Source organism: Muntiacus reevesi, chromosome 13 (genome assembly GCF_963930625.1).
Source record: "Muntiacus reevesi chromosome 13, mMunRee1.1, whole genome shotgun sequence".
In the NCBI taxonomy this organism is placed as follows: Eukaryota; Metazoa; Chordata; class Mammalia; order Artiodactyla; family Cervidae; genus Muntiacus; species Muntiacus reevesi.
In genome coordinates, this window is record NC_089261.1 from 64,433,941 (window position 1) to 64,450,224 (window position 16,284).

Below are 16,284 nucleotides of genomic sequence, written 5' to 3' on the forward strand. Positions count from 1 at the left end.
CTCTTTTAAGTGTAGCAACAGATAAATAATACACTCTGCCTTCAAGTTATTTCCTGTGGAGGCTAGAGGTGCTAAGACAATGTCTCTTTGTCACGTCAGGGTGACCAAGGCTGCTAAAACAATGACCAACTGAGAATTTAGGAATTCTCAGTTTCAGAAATTCAGTTCAAAGATGTATAACAGAATTGCATTTTAAAAATTTATACTCTCTTTTCCCCAAAAAGGCACAGTAATTCCAACAAAAATATATGCACAGAGCCATAAGTGCAAATAGGAAATAGAAAATCAGGACCAAACCAAGGAAACGGTAATTATAAGCATAAGGACCAACATAATTGCCACAGTTGAATCTTAACGATGATCTGAGCTTCCTGGCAGTCATGGTGAAAGGGGGAACTTGGTAAGTTCTGTAATTTTTTTTTGAAATATGGAACACTTCATTAATTTTTGTGTCATCCTTGTGCAGGGGCCATGCTAATCTTCTCTGTATCATCTAGTGTCGTTTTTCTTATTGGAAAGGAAACAAAGGTTTTCCTAGAATCAAAATTTAAAACAAAGTTCTCATGTGGACTTAAATATGAATGCCGAAGTAGGTAGAGGATAAGACTCTCGGTCCTTCAGAGATACTGTGTTAGCTAAATTCATTTAGCTATTACTTGTATTCTTTAGCAAAAGAGGCAGGAAAGAGTCAGAGCTCAGAGCAATGGTGAATTACAGAAAATAAAAGGAATTTCTTTGACCTCATGCTGCTGGGCCTTTTGAAAGTGGCATGTAAATGTCTGTGGAAATATTTTTGATCTGAGTTGAAGCGCTTGCTTTTCTTTCTCTTTTTCTGTTGGTATATATATAGCATGAAAGCGCTTCTCGGGCCGCAATTTAAAATAGCCCAGTTTATCTCTCTGCTCACATTCCCGGTCTTGGTTTCGGTCTATAAATTCTTGCTGCTATCTTGGACTTTGCCTGAGAATGTGAATTCTGCAGCACATCCCATCCCATTCCTCCGGTTCCCGACCTCCTGTTATTTTCACCAGTCCTCCTAGACCTTGTTCACAATCCTGCAGGGAGGCTGCACAGGCGCTGGAGTGCAGTAGCTGGGCTGCAGGGACGGTCCAGGGACCTAATCGGTTGTGTGCGGCAAGCTTTCCAAGAGCACTGCTGGGCTGATGCCCTGCTTTTAGGCGTGAGCTGCAGGGGTCTTGCCAAGGCGTGCCAGGCCACAGTGGCCTGGGAAACCCCCAGTGTCCAGGAGCTGCAGAGCCGGAGTCAGCGGCAGGCACGAAACGGAAGGAGCTCGCTCTCCCAGGGTCAGACAGGGCAGCTCTCCTGCCTCCCCCTTACCCCGTGTGGCTGTGTCTGTGACAGTTGAAAATACAGGCTGCATTGTGTGAAGATGCCAAGCACATTGCCTGGCTTGTAGATTTCAATTTCTGTTCTTTTTCTCCTTCCCTTCTTCTCTGTCTCCTCTCCTCCCCTTCTTGTTTTCCTCCTTTCCCCTCTCTCCTTCCTCCATTCTGCAAGCATCTTGAGGAGCAGAGCTGGTGTGTGAGCCCATTTCATTAAAATGTTGCCCTGACTGTTTCCTCTGCCTGGAATCCTAGGTCTGCTCCTCTTCGCTTAGTTACCCCCTGCACACCTTACCAGCTTAAGCCTTTTCTGCTTTCTCTTCCTAGGTCAGCTGTCCCGTCAGCTCTTCTCATTGCTCTGTGCTGTGTGCTCAGTCACTAGAATCATGTCCTGCTCTTTGGGACCCCGTGGACTGTAGCTCACCAGGCTCCTCTGCCCATGGGATTTCCCAGGCAAGAATCCCAGAGTGTGCAGCCACTTTGTTCTCCAGAGCATCTTCTCAACTCAGGGATCAAACCCACATCTCCTGCCTCTCCTGCATTGGCAGGAAGATTCTTCACCACTGAGCCATCTGGGAAGTCCATTTCCTCCTCTTAATCCTTATCATATACTGCTACTGCTAAGTTGCTTCAGCCGTGTCCGACTCTGTGTGACCCCATAGACGGCAGCCCACCAGGCTCCCCCGCCCCTGGGATTCTCCAGGCAAGAACACTGGAGTGGGTTGCCATTTCCTTCTCCAGTGCATGAAAGTGAAAAGTGAAAGTGAAGTCGCTCAGTCGTGTCCGACTCTTAGCGACCGCATGGACTGCAGTCTACCAGGCTCCTCTGTCCATGGGATTTTCCAGGCAAGAGTACTGGAGTGGGGAGCCATTGCTTTCTCCGTCTTATCATATAGATTATGTTAATTTCATTATCATGATGACTTGATTAAATAAATTTTACATTTTTTTATATGATACTTCCCTGAAACTATCTAGTCACCTTTATATTCCCAGAACAGTGCCTGAGCCATAACAGGCATCAATATCATTAGTTGAGTGGTCAGTGAAGAGTAGATGAAAAAGTCTAGTTCCATGAATTGTGCCTGGTGTCGGCCAGGGCATCACCGTTTTTGTGTGATAAAGATGAATACTTCTGCCCACTAGGATGTGTTCAGAACTGTGGACACCAGGTGTTCAGAGGACCAGAACTGTCCCCCAGTGATGGCAAGGCCAGATTGGCAGGCTCATAAATGAAGCAGAGTCTTCAGATCTTTCTTCAGTACTCATTAAGTCCCTGTGTTCACTTGCCAGGGCTGCCTTAACAAAGTATCACAGCTGGATGGCCAAACAGCCACTCTCTCCCTGCGACTTCACAGGGTCTTCCCTCTGCAACTTTCTGTGTCCAAACGTCCCTTCTTAGGAGGACACCAGTCACACTAGATTAGGCCTTGTCCTACCGGCCTCAGCTAACTTAATTGCCTGTTTAAAGACCCTTTCTGCAAGCACAGTCACATTCTAGGGCCCCAGGGTTAGGACTTCGTTGTTCAAAAACACAGATTTTGAGAGGACCCAATTCAGGGGCATAACAGCATTTCTAAAGCTAAACTGCCCCTTGTTACCCCACATGATGTAGTTAACCTCTGTGCCTTTGTTACCTCCTCTGGAGATAATAAAAGCACCACTTCATGGCATGGAATGGCGTTTGTGAGGTGATGCTCCCAAGGACCTGGGGTAGCGGCCTGTGACGAGTGCCCAGCACACGTCAGCTGTCCTTGTGACACCTCGTTCGTCAGAAGGTGGCTGTGGGCAATTGGAATGTAAGAATTAGTCTCCAGAACTATTGACAATAGCCAAGATACGGAAGCCACTTAAATATCTATCAACAGAGGAATGGATAAAGACAATGTGGTATATATACACAATGGAATATTACTCAGCCATTAAAAAGAATGCAGTAAGGCCATTTGCAGCAACATGGATGAATCTAGAGATTATCACACTAAGTGAAGTCAGAAGGAGAAAGACAAATACCGTATGATATCATTTATATGTGGAATCTGAAAATATATATATAAATGAACTTACTTACAAAGCAGGAACAGACTCACAGACATAGAAAACAAATTTATGATTGCTAAAGGGGGAAGGGGGAAGAGATAAATTATGAATTTGAAATTAACAGATACACACTACTAAATATAAAATAGATCAACGAGGATCTATGGTATAGCACAGAGAACTATATTCAATTTCTTTTAATAGACTATAACAGAAAAGGATCTGAAAAAGAATATATATGTATAACATAACATAAATAGCATAATGTCATATCATATAACATGTAAAATTAAATCACTTTTCTGTACACCTAAGACTAACAGAACATTGTGACTCAGCTATGTGTCTGCTCGGTCACTAAGTCTGACTCTGCATCCCCATGGACTGCAGCCCGCCAGGAGACTCTGTTCATGGAATTCTCCAGGCAAGAATACTGGGGTGGGTAGCCATTCCCTTCTGCAGGGGACCTTCCCGACGCAGGGATGGAACCCGCATCTCCTGCATTGCAGGCGGACAGATTCTTTACCCTCTGAGCCACCAGGGAAGCCAGTAAATCATCTATACTTCAATTTAAAAAAAAGTTAAAAATAACTGTTCTCTGCCCTCAAGATGCTTATAGGCCCCTTTGAGTGAAGATAAAACTAGTCAGTGAAAACAACCAGGCATTGTCCTTAACCCATTTTCCCTATTAGAACATAAGCTCCATGAGGGTAGCTTTGTTCATGGCTCTATACTTCCCTCCTTACTAGGCACTTACTGGGCACTGACTAAATATCTATTCTGTGAGCAAATGAATGAATGAACTATGGCACCGTGAGCTCCTGACCCCAAAGAGCAGACTCAGGGTCAGGGACATGAGCCTTCCGGCCCCTTTACAGGCTTTCGCTGATTGCAGCAGCCAGACATGAATGGATCTCCCCTCCCAGGGCATTTTTAATCTGGCTCCATCACTCAGGAAGTTAGCGGACCTCTCCCCCAGGATGATCCAGCCCAGCTGCAAGGGTAGTAGTTGTCATTTATCCTGCTGAGACAGTTTATAATTATAATCAGCTCATTCAAAAACCCTATAAGTTTCCTTCCTTTGCTCTGTCAGTCATGTCCAGCTCTTTGCGACCACATGGACTGCAGCCCACCAGGCTCCTCTGTCCATGGGATTCTCCAGGCACGAATACTGGAGTGGGTTGCCATTCCCTTCTCCAGGGGGATCCTCCCCACCCAGAGATCAAGAGACAGAGATGTCTCTTGCATCTCCTGCATTGGCAGGTGATTCTCTACCACTAGGGACACCTGGAATTATTTCCACAACAAAAACATGAAGAGGTTAAATAGCCACTCCCCAACTATACAACCAGGAAGCAGCAGATCGAGAAATTGAATTCAGCTCTGTCTGACTCCCAAGTCCTTGCTTTCACTGTGAGCTGGCTTCTCTTTTTGTTTTTGTGGATATTTTAAGCTGTGTCAGGGACTGCTCGCCAGATGGCTTTTTAATCTCTCTCCTGTTGCTTCATTATTAATCTCTAAATTGTTTAGAGGAGAGAGAACTGGTACAGAAAGCAGGCATCTGCATGGGAGAGGTTTCTGGAAGAGCTGCTGACATTTCACGTGGAGGGTGGGCTAGGTCTGAGTAGAGGAGGGACACAGAAACACAGCGCAACTGGGGGGACAACCGTGGGATCCATCTGTCTGGCTGCTGCCGGAAGGAGGCTCAAAATGACCGTGTTACCAGCAACACAAAGCTATGAACCAGGGTCAGTCGAATATTTAGCTGGTGGTTGCTTCCTGCTTTGGTCTACTTGGGATAGAGATAAAGGGATACAGGAATAAAGAACTCCTTGCATTCTTTGCATCTACTGAAAACCTACACTGCACTGGAGTTAGGGGCTCTTTCTGGAAGATGGCCGGTGCTTCAGGTAGAGTTCTGCATGTTGTGAAGTCCCACACCCTGAAGTTTTCCCCAGGCAGGCTCGCTCCTTAGAACACGTCATGCTCAGCTGGGCCGGGCAGTACCCAGTCCTTTGTCTAGGCTGTGTGGAGGAGGACCGGAGAGCCTGGTGTGCCTCCAGTGGTAGTGAACTCTGGAACCTCTCCGGTCCTTGCGTCTCCGCAGGATGGAGGGGAAAGTGCTCTCAGATGAGAAAAGTAGGTGGAGGCTGGAAGTCAGCAAAGCGCGTTTATTCTGCCAAGTATACAGCATTCTGAACTTGCTCCACCCTTCTTATTTTCCATCTGTCTCATTATTCATCCCAGTAATATTTGGGCACTTTGAAAACAGTGATATTTTAACATGAAGCTATTCCAAGGAGAAAGGAAAATATCCTCATTTGGCAGAAACCTGCCATGCAAATTAGCCTAAATAAAAATGAGACTAAAGGCAACTTGGAATATTATTGTACTTTCTCAGGCTCCTGCCAGTCACTGCTGTCAGCTGTAGCATCACTCCATCCTGGTGACAGTGTTGAGAAGCAGGGGCTTGTGCTCTGGAAAGGCTGGACACCAAAGATCCTGTCCTCAGGCTGCGTTGGAACCAAGTCCTTGAAGGCCACACCAGGGGCCACAATAGGACTTTCTCAGAGGGTATTTCCACGTTTGGCTCATCAGAGATCAACCTCTCATCAAAGGACTCTGGCATCCACTCTATTGGTTTTGTTTCTGGGTGACTATTTAAGTTGTGCGTGTTTGTGTGTGTGCTTGTGTATGTGTGTGTTAAGGGCCAATGCTATGCAAGCTGACATTAAAAAAAAAGGCACAGAAGGTCTTCAGAACAGGGCTAACAAGTCACTATGCTCCTGCCACTGATGGCAATGAAGGAGTTTCTGTCCTTTCTCTCCATCTGCATCATGCTTTCCTTGCCTTCTCTTCCCCCACTCTGTCTCCTTCTTGACTTCTTTCTTCTCTTCTGGGTTTGCCTTATGTTTGCTCTGGGTTGGGGGGTCATCCTAGCTTGAAGCAATATACAAATCCAGAATGGAGGGCAGATGCTGTGGTCACCCAAAGCAATGGTTGATCATCATTATTATTAATTTCCTCAAGTCATAGTTGAAACGGCCTCCTTGGAAACATTCTCAGAATCCTTCCCTAAGTGTATCATATTTGTGAACCATTCTGAAAGGAGAATGTCAGCTGGCTATATTTATTCCGAGGTTCTATTTCAATCAGACATTAAGACAACTGGGACAACACCCTTATCAGACTTGTTGCGAAGGAGTCAGACATGTCACTACATTCATTTCACGTCTCTAATTTCAAAGGTCGTAAGGCTGGAGGTGGTTAGATACCCTTCTGCAGCTTTGCTTTGTTGGGGGGAATTTGAAATGATACATGAAATCAACAAGGCTGACTTTTGAACTTTTTTTTAAACTGTCGAGCCCATGATCCTGCAATCTGTTTTGTTCTAAGAAATAATTCACTGAACAAGCATGCTAATGCAGATAAGTGCTGAAATGTCTAATCTGAAATGTTAGTTTTCCACTTAAGTTGGGGAGGAAATGAATAATATTTCTGAAGTGTCCTATGAACCTTCTTCCTCTAGATGTTTTTATTTACAAGGTTAACTTCAAATCTCTTATTTCTTTATCTGAATGCTATAAAGTCTTCCTCACCATTGATACGCCTCATATTCTTCTCAAATAGCCTCATTTTCTCCTTATCTTTCCACATATCTCAAATTCTCAATCTTTCCAACAGATAAGATTCCAAAGCTCAGTCATATGGCTGAGTTGTATCAAAATCCTCCATATTTTGCGTGCTCTTTGATCTTGAAGTTCAACTCAGTTTTTTCTCAATATTGGCATGTACAAATATTTAGGCATAAAAATGACCATCAGAACATCAGTAATGAGAAGAAAATTGGAAACAAGACATGCGTTGAATAAATCATGAACACTGATAGAGTGGAATATTATGCAATCATTTCAAATGATGTAAAAGAATAGCAACATGAAAAAATATCCCTAATGCATTATTTAGAAGAGATAAAAGGGGAGTTCTAAATAGTATTGTCTCGGCTTATTAAAAATGTGGCCAGTTTCCCCCCCCCCAAAGGCTGTTAGTATAGACATTAAGTGTAAACAATGGTTTTCTCTGAATGATAGAGGTGATTTTTATCTTTAAAAATTGTTTTTGTTTATCTATTTCATGTTTAAAATTTTTTGGCTTGTATCTATCTCCGTGTGCATTTTTCCTGTCTGGACCACAGGAAATTACCAGAGACCACTGCCAGGAAATCACTCTGGGAATAAGCAGAGTTATCCAAAGAAAATCCACATAAGCAGGTTACAATCCTCTTTCTAGGTTGCGGACATCAGTGTTTTCTGACGTATGTGTACCTACGACCTACCCTGAACCAGAGCATCAGGGGGGTGCAGATCATTGGTTTTCAAGACTAGGAGAGATTCAGAGGAGTCTGTTGAAGAGCCTCGGGCTGAAAACCTCACCAAGGAACTTGAATTATATACAGTTTAAGAGACAGTTGCAAGTATCCCATTAAAAGAAATATTTGAGCAAAGAAAATAACACTACCTAACCCTTACCCAGGTGATGTAAAAGAGGAAAAATATCTATTGAAGTACAATAGAAAAAAGAAATTTTGGAGACTTAATGTAATAAAGAGAGTTAAGTCATTTTGGGAAACTGGGAAGGTACCAGAAGAGAATTTAAAACATGAGAATGGCAAAAAAGAAATTTTTTTAACAAAGATGTAAAATCTCTACTCTCTGGAACCTAACAAGCCCATCCCTAGATCAATCAAAGAGTTCGTGCTTAAGGAAAAGGGTAGGACATTCAGCCCTACTAGAGAATTCTTGGCAGGATAAACCACTGGTCTGATGTGGTATGGCAATTCCCATGTGCTTATTTGTTTGTGTTTAAAAACTTTGAGTGTCTTGAAAGTCAGCCCTGCTGCCCACGCCTACAGCTTAGAATGACATCTTGAGTGTTGCTACATTCTCAGTCATCAAAGACATAGTCCTTCATGCTTAGTATAATCCTCTTAGAATGGTGGGGACAGCCAATGTTATACTTTAGGAAGAATTTTCAATCATGTGAGTAGAAGATCAAAGAGGTTTCCTGGGACTGCATTTTTTTTTTTTGATCGTGCTTCCTTTGACAAGAGAAGAACATAAAATAGAACATACATCTTTAATTTATTCAAGTTAATGAATAATAACTCCATCATTCAATACATATTAATAGTTGTTGGACATGTATGATGTGCCAGGAACAGTGCCAGTTGTTAAGGATAAAGAACAAAGCATAAAGCCCTCAGGAAGCCCACAGTGTAACTAGATTCTTGCTGATAGGGTGTTTTTATGACATGAAATGTACGAGGTGGCTCAGATGGTAAAGAATCTTCCTGTAATGCAGGAGACCAGGGTTTGATCCCCAGGTCAGGAGGTTCCCCTGGAGAAGGGAAGGACTACCCACTCTGGTATTCTTGCCTGGAGAATTCCATAGATAGAGGAGCCTGGCGGGCTACAGCCCATGGGATTGCAAGGAGTCGGACACAATGGAGTAACTAACAAAAATATTAAACATGCTAAAGAGTCAAGTGGGGCTGATTTCATCAATTTCTCATGAATATTTGCATTCATTTTACACTGTCTTTGAGATGACTTTCTTAATAAGAATTAATTTTCCAATGAAGATGTGCTTCTATTTGCATCTTCCAGGTCTACTGTCTACCCTTCTCCCTCCTATGATGCCCTGAAGGCTGCCCTGTGTGCCCTTTGACTTTTGGTTGGGGTCAGCCAGTGAGATATTTCGCAGGAGTTGAATGGGTAGGGACAGTTCGACTAGGGTGTTTATTTTCTCATCTCCCCACCTGCTGCAATTCTGTACACAGACCAGTGGATAAGTTTGTCTGTTCACTGTCCTTCATACCTGAGGGTGGACTGGCTCCCAACGATTGACAGTCTGCAGCACTGCACTATTCTTGTTGGTTTCCTAAATCTAGCCCACGTTTCTGTAAACATTTCCTTTAATAAAACTCTCTTTGAATTACCTAGCTTCAGGGTGCCGTTTCATGCCTTCCTGACACAGAGGGAGAAGGACCTCATTAAACAATAACACGAGATATCTATTCTAGATTATTTCTGGGACCAGTATTAATGGGATGTTTTGAGGAAACCTTAATTCAAATCAACCCTATTCATAATTGTTCCTTTGCTGATATGTAAATCAGTAGCACTTTATGCGATGCTACTAGATGATAGACTTGAAAGCCTTTCTTGTTTTTTTCACCATCTAGGAAACTATAAACACGTTAAATCTGTGGCATCGTCTATTGTCAGCCTTAGTGTATTTGCAACCTCTCTCCCCACAGCTAGGGACGGTGGTCTCCCACCCTAAGTTTCAATCTGATGTGAGTTCCCACGGCAGACCCTGACCTCAGACATCAGGAGTTGGCAGCAGGCTTGCCACCTTCCAGACTGGCTGTGACCTTCTGCTCCTCTCCTCATTCCTGTGCCTCTCCATCCATTCTCTCTGGGACTTGAAATCCTACTGTGACCAGTACCCCCTTCCCAGGAACCCTGTAGCCCACAGGTGGCTGTTCCCAACTGGGATACAGGGAATGGGATGTGGTTCTGTTTACCACCAGTGCTAATCCAACGTGTGACTGCGTCTCTGAAAAGGGTCTGGTCTCTACTACCAGATCCTGCTTCATGATGGACCACACCCATCCCATGCCTAAAGAGATAGCTGCTGCTGCTAAGTCGCTTCAGTCGTGTCCAACTCTGTGCGACCCCACAGACGGCAGCCCACCAGGCTCCCCCATCCCTGGGATTCTCCAGGCAAGAACACTGGAGTGGGTTGCCGTTTCCTTCTCTAATGCATGCACGCATGCTAGGTCGCTTTAGTCGTGTCCGACTCTGTGCAACTCTATGGACAGCAGACCACCAGGCTCCTCTGTCCATGGGATTCTCTAGGCAAGAAAACTGGAGTGGGTTGCCATTTCCTTCTCCAATAGAACATTTCTGTAAACGCCAGCTAGCTTGTTTATTAAGAGGCTGTTCTGTCCTAGGCACCATTCTAGGTCCTGGGGAGACTGGTTTCCTATTGCATTTGGAAGTGGGAATAAATGATTGAATTCTACTTTTGGTAACAAAAGGAAGAGAGATAACTTACATATTTAAGCCTTAGCTGTAATTCATCATGTTGGTTTCTTCTCTTTTCCTTTGATACACATCTACCACATTCCTTCTTTCCTTTTCTTTTAAAGATAACTTGCTTTCCCTTAATAGATAAATCAAGCAATTATATTTTAAGTGATTGTATCCAAGGATCTGATTCTACTATAATCCTACAACCAGGGTTTCCTTTCAAAGAACATAGGTCTAAAATATAAAAAAATGACTTTTCAAACTCTCATAATGTAGATTGTGAGATAATTTCAGTGTTTTGCTCACTTCCATAAAATAAGGCTATTCCTGTCTTGCAACCAACTGCACAAACTGGCCTTGATTTGCTGAGATGGTTTTAACCAATTCTTTTGAACAAAAAAAAACCTCATTCAATAGTTATGTTAACAAGTTGTATTCATTTTAACAGATTTTAAGTTTTATTTAATTAAATGGTTCAAGAAAGTTTTTATGTTGGTTTGGGTGACATGCTTTTGTTTCTTAATGGCACAACTGATGACTTGGCTTTTATAACCACTTATTTAATTGTGGAAGGTCAAGACAAGTGGTGAGGAAAGAGGGTCTTCAGCAAATGGTTCTCAAGTTGGGGGTGGGGAGGGCAACAAGGCCAGAGTTTCAGTCTGAAGGGTCCACAGGTTATTAAAACTGGCTTTACTGCATCCTCTAGGATGGAAAGAATGGCTTTGTAAGGGGGAACTGGGCTGAGAATGAACACATCAAGGGTATCCACTCTGAAACTAGAGGAGAGAGAAAATACAACTCCCAATTCCTTTTTTCCATGGCTTTAATGGCTAAACACCACTTAGTTTAAGCTAACAGGATATAATGGTGCCTTTACAGATGCCTTCACATCAAGATCTGATGGAAGCCCTGAAAGTCTAACATTGAATCCTCTTCCCTTCTGCCAAGGATGTCATTCCACATCTCAGTTGCTCTTCTCTGGCTGATTACAAAATTCTGAGCCATTCCTACTGTAGCCCACCTCTCTCCCTGGGTGAAACTTGCTTTACACCTAACACCTGTATGTAAGTAACATGGTAATAATTCACATTGCTTTCTCAGTGTACCACAGGGATCTCACTCTTGAAAGGAACTCTGAAACATATGCTTTATAAGGCAGAATACCTCTTTTGTAATGTAAACAATATAAACCATAGACAAAGCGTCCAATTTACCTAAGTTTAGGTTTTTACATATGGGGTTTCATTAAAGCAGAGCATATCTGTAAATGAAAATATTTTAAGCCTCAGCCCTTTGCCCATCATAATGGTTTTTAAAAACCTCATTACAATAAAACCCATTAGCTTGAATAATTAAATTAAAAAATGCTTTCTGCATGCATTGAAATTTCTGATTTCAATAGGAAAAAAGCACAACTGAATGCCTTGTTTTTAAGCCTGTTTAAATCTTGTTTGAAAATGGCAAACAGTATAATGACTTGCACGATGCAGAAAGTATACTGCAGTGTGTGTGTTGGGGGTGGGGAGGTGAGGAAAGGCAGACTATGCTGAGGACAGAAGAGGCAGATAGAACCTTGGAGAATGTGACCAACACATACAACCTTATTTCAATCTTTACAACTACACAGGTTTTGTCATTCCCAATTCGACAGAGAAATTGAAGCCTGGAAGTGTTACATAACTTGTCTCATATCACACAGGGTTCTAAGCAGAGGTCAGAATTCAAACTCCCATCTCTGCCTCTCAAATAAATACTCTTAACCCCTCTGCCTACTATTCAGTTGAAGCTTCAATTGTTGGGAATTTTTGACCCACAAAGATGAAATTTCATAGGGTTCAATTAAGACCTCTCTACCACACAGAAATCCAAGTAGGAAAAGACTGAGATGATCCAAGGTGACTTTAGTCCATTTTGTAGGACAGGAAGAGCCCAGATTGCTGCTGTTGCTCACTCACAGTCCAGTTAGCTTCATGTCCCTCCCACCCACTTTGTGATGCATCTGTACCTCCCATTTTTACCAGGTCATGGGCAAGGTGCTGGAGACACCAACCTGAGTATGACTTTGTCCTTGACATTGAGAAGTCTGCATGCATGCTAAGTTGCTTCAGTCATGTCTGACTCTTTGCAACCTTGTGGACTGTAGCCCACCAGGCTCCTCTGTCCATGGGATTCTCCAGGCAGGAATACTGGAGTGGGTAGCCATTCTCTTCTTCAGGGGATCTTCCTGACCCTGGGATGAAACTTGCATCTCCTGCATTGCAAAAGGATTCTTTGCTGCTGAGCCACCAGGGAAGCCCTAAGTCTGCAGCCTTACTCTAGAAGGAACAAATCAAGAGTCTATAAATTGCCTGAGCAGAAATCATTTCAGGGGGTGGGTCCAGCTGCCTTTGTCCATGTGGGAATGGCCATGCTGACCAGCACACCCTCTACAGATGGGTGTGAAGAGGGCCACCCAGACCTCTAAAGAGGGTCTTTAGGATCTGCATCTTTTTATCCAGGGGAAAAACAGTAGCAAGTGACACATGGAGGAAAGAAATCAAGAGTTTAGAATCCAGGATGGGATATTGCTCCTATCTCCTCTCATTCATCACTCTCAAAGCCCCGTAAAGTTCATGGCTCAAGTGAAGTCACATCTCACTGCATTTATTTCCTTGGACGTTATAGCCCCATGATCTGGCTTCTATTTCAAACATTGTATTTAACTTCAGCAAAATCCCAGCAAAAAAATAAAAAATTGGAAAAATCTGTAAGTTAATGAGATTTAGCTTATGTATGTCCATATAGTCATGTATTCACTGTGCAGAGTATACTAAAGTATACTACACGAGCTGAAAGTTCATGTGGCCTTTAAACAAGCAAACAAATTAGTTAACTAGCTAACTAACCAACTAATTCAGTTATTTCCTCTGGAACATTGCCTCAAAAAACAGTGGATGGAAGGTGGCAGAGTAGTAGGACATGTGCTCATCTCCTCCAGTAAGCACTAAAATTGCAACTAGCTGTTGAACAACCATTGACAGGAGGATGCTGGAACACACCAAAAAAAGACACTCCACATCCAAAGACAAAGAAGAAGCCACAGTGAGATGGTTGAAGGGGGCACAGTCATGATCAAATCAAATCCCATACTCACTGGTGGTGACCCACAGACTGGAGAACAATAATACCAAAGAAGCTCTTGCACTATTGTGAAGGTTCTAAACCTCACGTCAGGCTTCCCAGCCTGGGGATCCAGCAAAGGGACTGGGCATCCCAAGGGAGTCTGGCCTTGAGGGACACTGGGATTTGATTATAGGCCTTCCAGAGGACTGAGGGAAACAGAAACTCCAGTCTTGGAGGGCACAAACAAAATTTCATGCTCACCAAGACCCGGAGGAGCAAAGCAGTGACCCTACAGGAGTCTGAACCAAAACTACCTGCTCCTGTGGAGGCACGGGTCAGCAGGGACTCACCACAGGGACAGGGGCACTGGAAGGTCCCCCTTGGCATAAACCCTCTTGGAGTTCACCATTAACCCTACCACAGAGCCCAGGGCTAGGTTGCCTTAGGCCAAACACCTACCAGGGAAGGAGTGCAATCCCACCCATCAGCAGATAATTGGATTAAAGCTTTACTGAGCAAGGCCCTGACCACCGGGAGCAAAACCTAGATTTTCCCACCACCAACCCTCCCATCAAGAAGCCTACACAATTCTCTTAGCCTCATCCATCATAAGTGAAGTCGTTCAGTCGTGCCCGATTCTTTGTGACCCCATGGACTGTTCCCCACTGGGCTCCTCCATCCATGGGATTTTCCAGGCAAGAGTACTAGGGTGGGTTGCCATTGCCTTCTCCAGGGGATCTTCCTGACTCAGGGATCGAACCCTGGTCTCCCACATTGCAGACAGATGCTTTACCGTCTGAGCCACCAGGGAAGTCCTATGGCAGACAGAAAAAGCAAGAAGCACAGTCTCACAGCAGCTAAAACAAAAACCATATTACAGGAAGTTAATCACGATGAAAAGCAGAAAGCTATGTCCCAGATGAAGGGACAAGAAAACCCCCCAGAAAAACAACTAAATGAATTGGAGATAGGCACCCTTCCAGAAAAAGAATTCAGAATAATTATAGTGAAGATGATCCAGGATCTTGGGGAAAAAATGTAGGCAAAGATTGGGAAGATGCAAGAAATGCTTACCAAAGACCTAGAAGAACTAAAGAACAAACAAACAGAGATGAATAATGCACTAGAAGGAATCAACTGAGATTGATTAACTGAGGCAGAATAACTGAGGCAGAAAAACAGGTAAATGACCAGGAGGACAGAACAGTGGAAATCACTGCCACAGAACAGAATGTAGAAAGAACAAAAAGAAATGAAGACAGCCTAAGAGACCTCTGGGACAACATTAAACACACCAACATTCGCATTATAGGGGTCCCAGAAGAAGAAGAGAGAGAAAGGACCTGAGAAAATATTTGAAGAGATAATAGCTGAAAACTTACTGCACATGGGAAAGGAAATAGTCAGCCAAGTCCAGGAAGTGCAGGGAGACCCAGGAAGGATAAACCCAAGGAGAAACACACTGAGACACAAAGTAATCAAACTGACAAAAATTAAAGACAGAGATAAAGAATTAAAAGCAAGAAGGGAAAATGACAACATATAAGGGAACTCCCATCAGGCTATCAACTGATTTCTCAATAGAAACTCTACAAGCCAGAAGGGAATGGCTGAATATGTTTAAAGTGATGAAAGGGAAGAATCTAAAACTAAGAATACTCTAGCCAGAAAGACTCTCCTTCAGATTTGATGGAGAAATCAAAAGCTTTCCAGACAAGCAAAAGTTAAGAGAATTCAGCACCACCAAATCAGCTTTACAACAAATGCTAAAGGAACTTCTCTAGGCAGGAAACACAAGAGAAGGAAAAGACCTACAGAAAACAAACCCAAAACAATTAAGAAAGCGGTAATATGATCATACATATCGATAATGTGTGTGTGTGTGTATTAAAGTAAAATTACATTTACCTTAAATGTAAATGGATTAAATTTACCAACAAAAGGCACAGACTGCCTGGGTGGATTAAAACATATGCATGTATGAACTTCCACTTACCACATCACTCTGCTTGACCTCCCCACCAAACTGTATGTAATTACTTTATATTGTTAATTTAATCATGTTCCCATTGTGACTTGCAATTGTAATTATCTTTTGTTTTTTGTCTGGCTATTGATTGTGGAAACCGATAAACATCTTTTACTACTGTGGTTATGTAACTACTACCCACTTAATTGGAGAAGGGCATGGAAACCCACTCCAGTATTCTTGCCTGGAGAATCCCATGGACAGAGAAGCCTGGTGGGCTACAGTCCATGGGGTCAAGAGAGTTGGACATGACTAAAGCAACTTAGCACTCAATACCATTGTATCATGATTGGGCAACAGAAAAATAATAGAACTCTATATATCACCACTGCTAGGTTCTAATAGAAAAACCTGTAATCATTTTTTAAAATCCAAATGCATATCAGAATTATCTTGAAATTTTTTGAAAAATATGAACGCTTAGGTATTGCTTTTGTTTTCCAGAGCTCTAAATATGTTTCTAATGAGCAGTCATGTTTAAAAACAACTGGACTGGGGAATACGTGTAACTCTATGGCTGATTCATGTCAATGTATGACAAAACCCACTGAAATGTTGTGAAGTGATTGGCCTCCAACTAATAAAATGATTTTAAAAAGAAAAAAAAAAATAAAAATATTGCTGAGGACTTGGAAAAAAAAAAAACACAACTGGACTACACAATTGTCTTTTA

The 16,284-nt window shown here is 42.8% G+C and overlaps 1 non-coding gene across 1 annotated transcript; it reads right to left on the reverse strand.

Moving 5' to 3' along the window:
• Positions 1–421: 421 nt before the first annotated feature.
• Positions 422–527, reverse strand: LOC136146171 (U6 spliceosomal RNA). The gene has a single exon (XR_010658910.1). It is a non-coding gene; the product is annotated as a U6 spliceosomal RNA (small nuclear RNA).
• Positions 528–16,284: the final 15,757 nt, after the last annotated feature.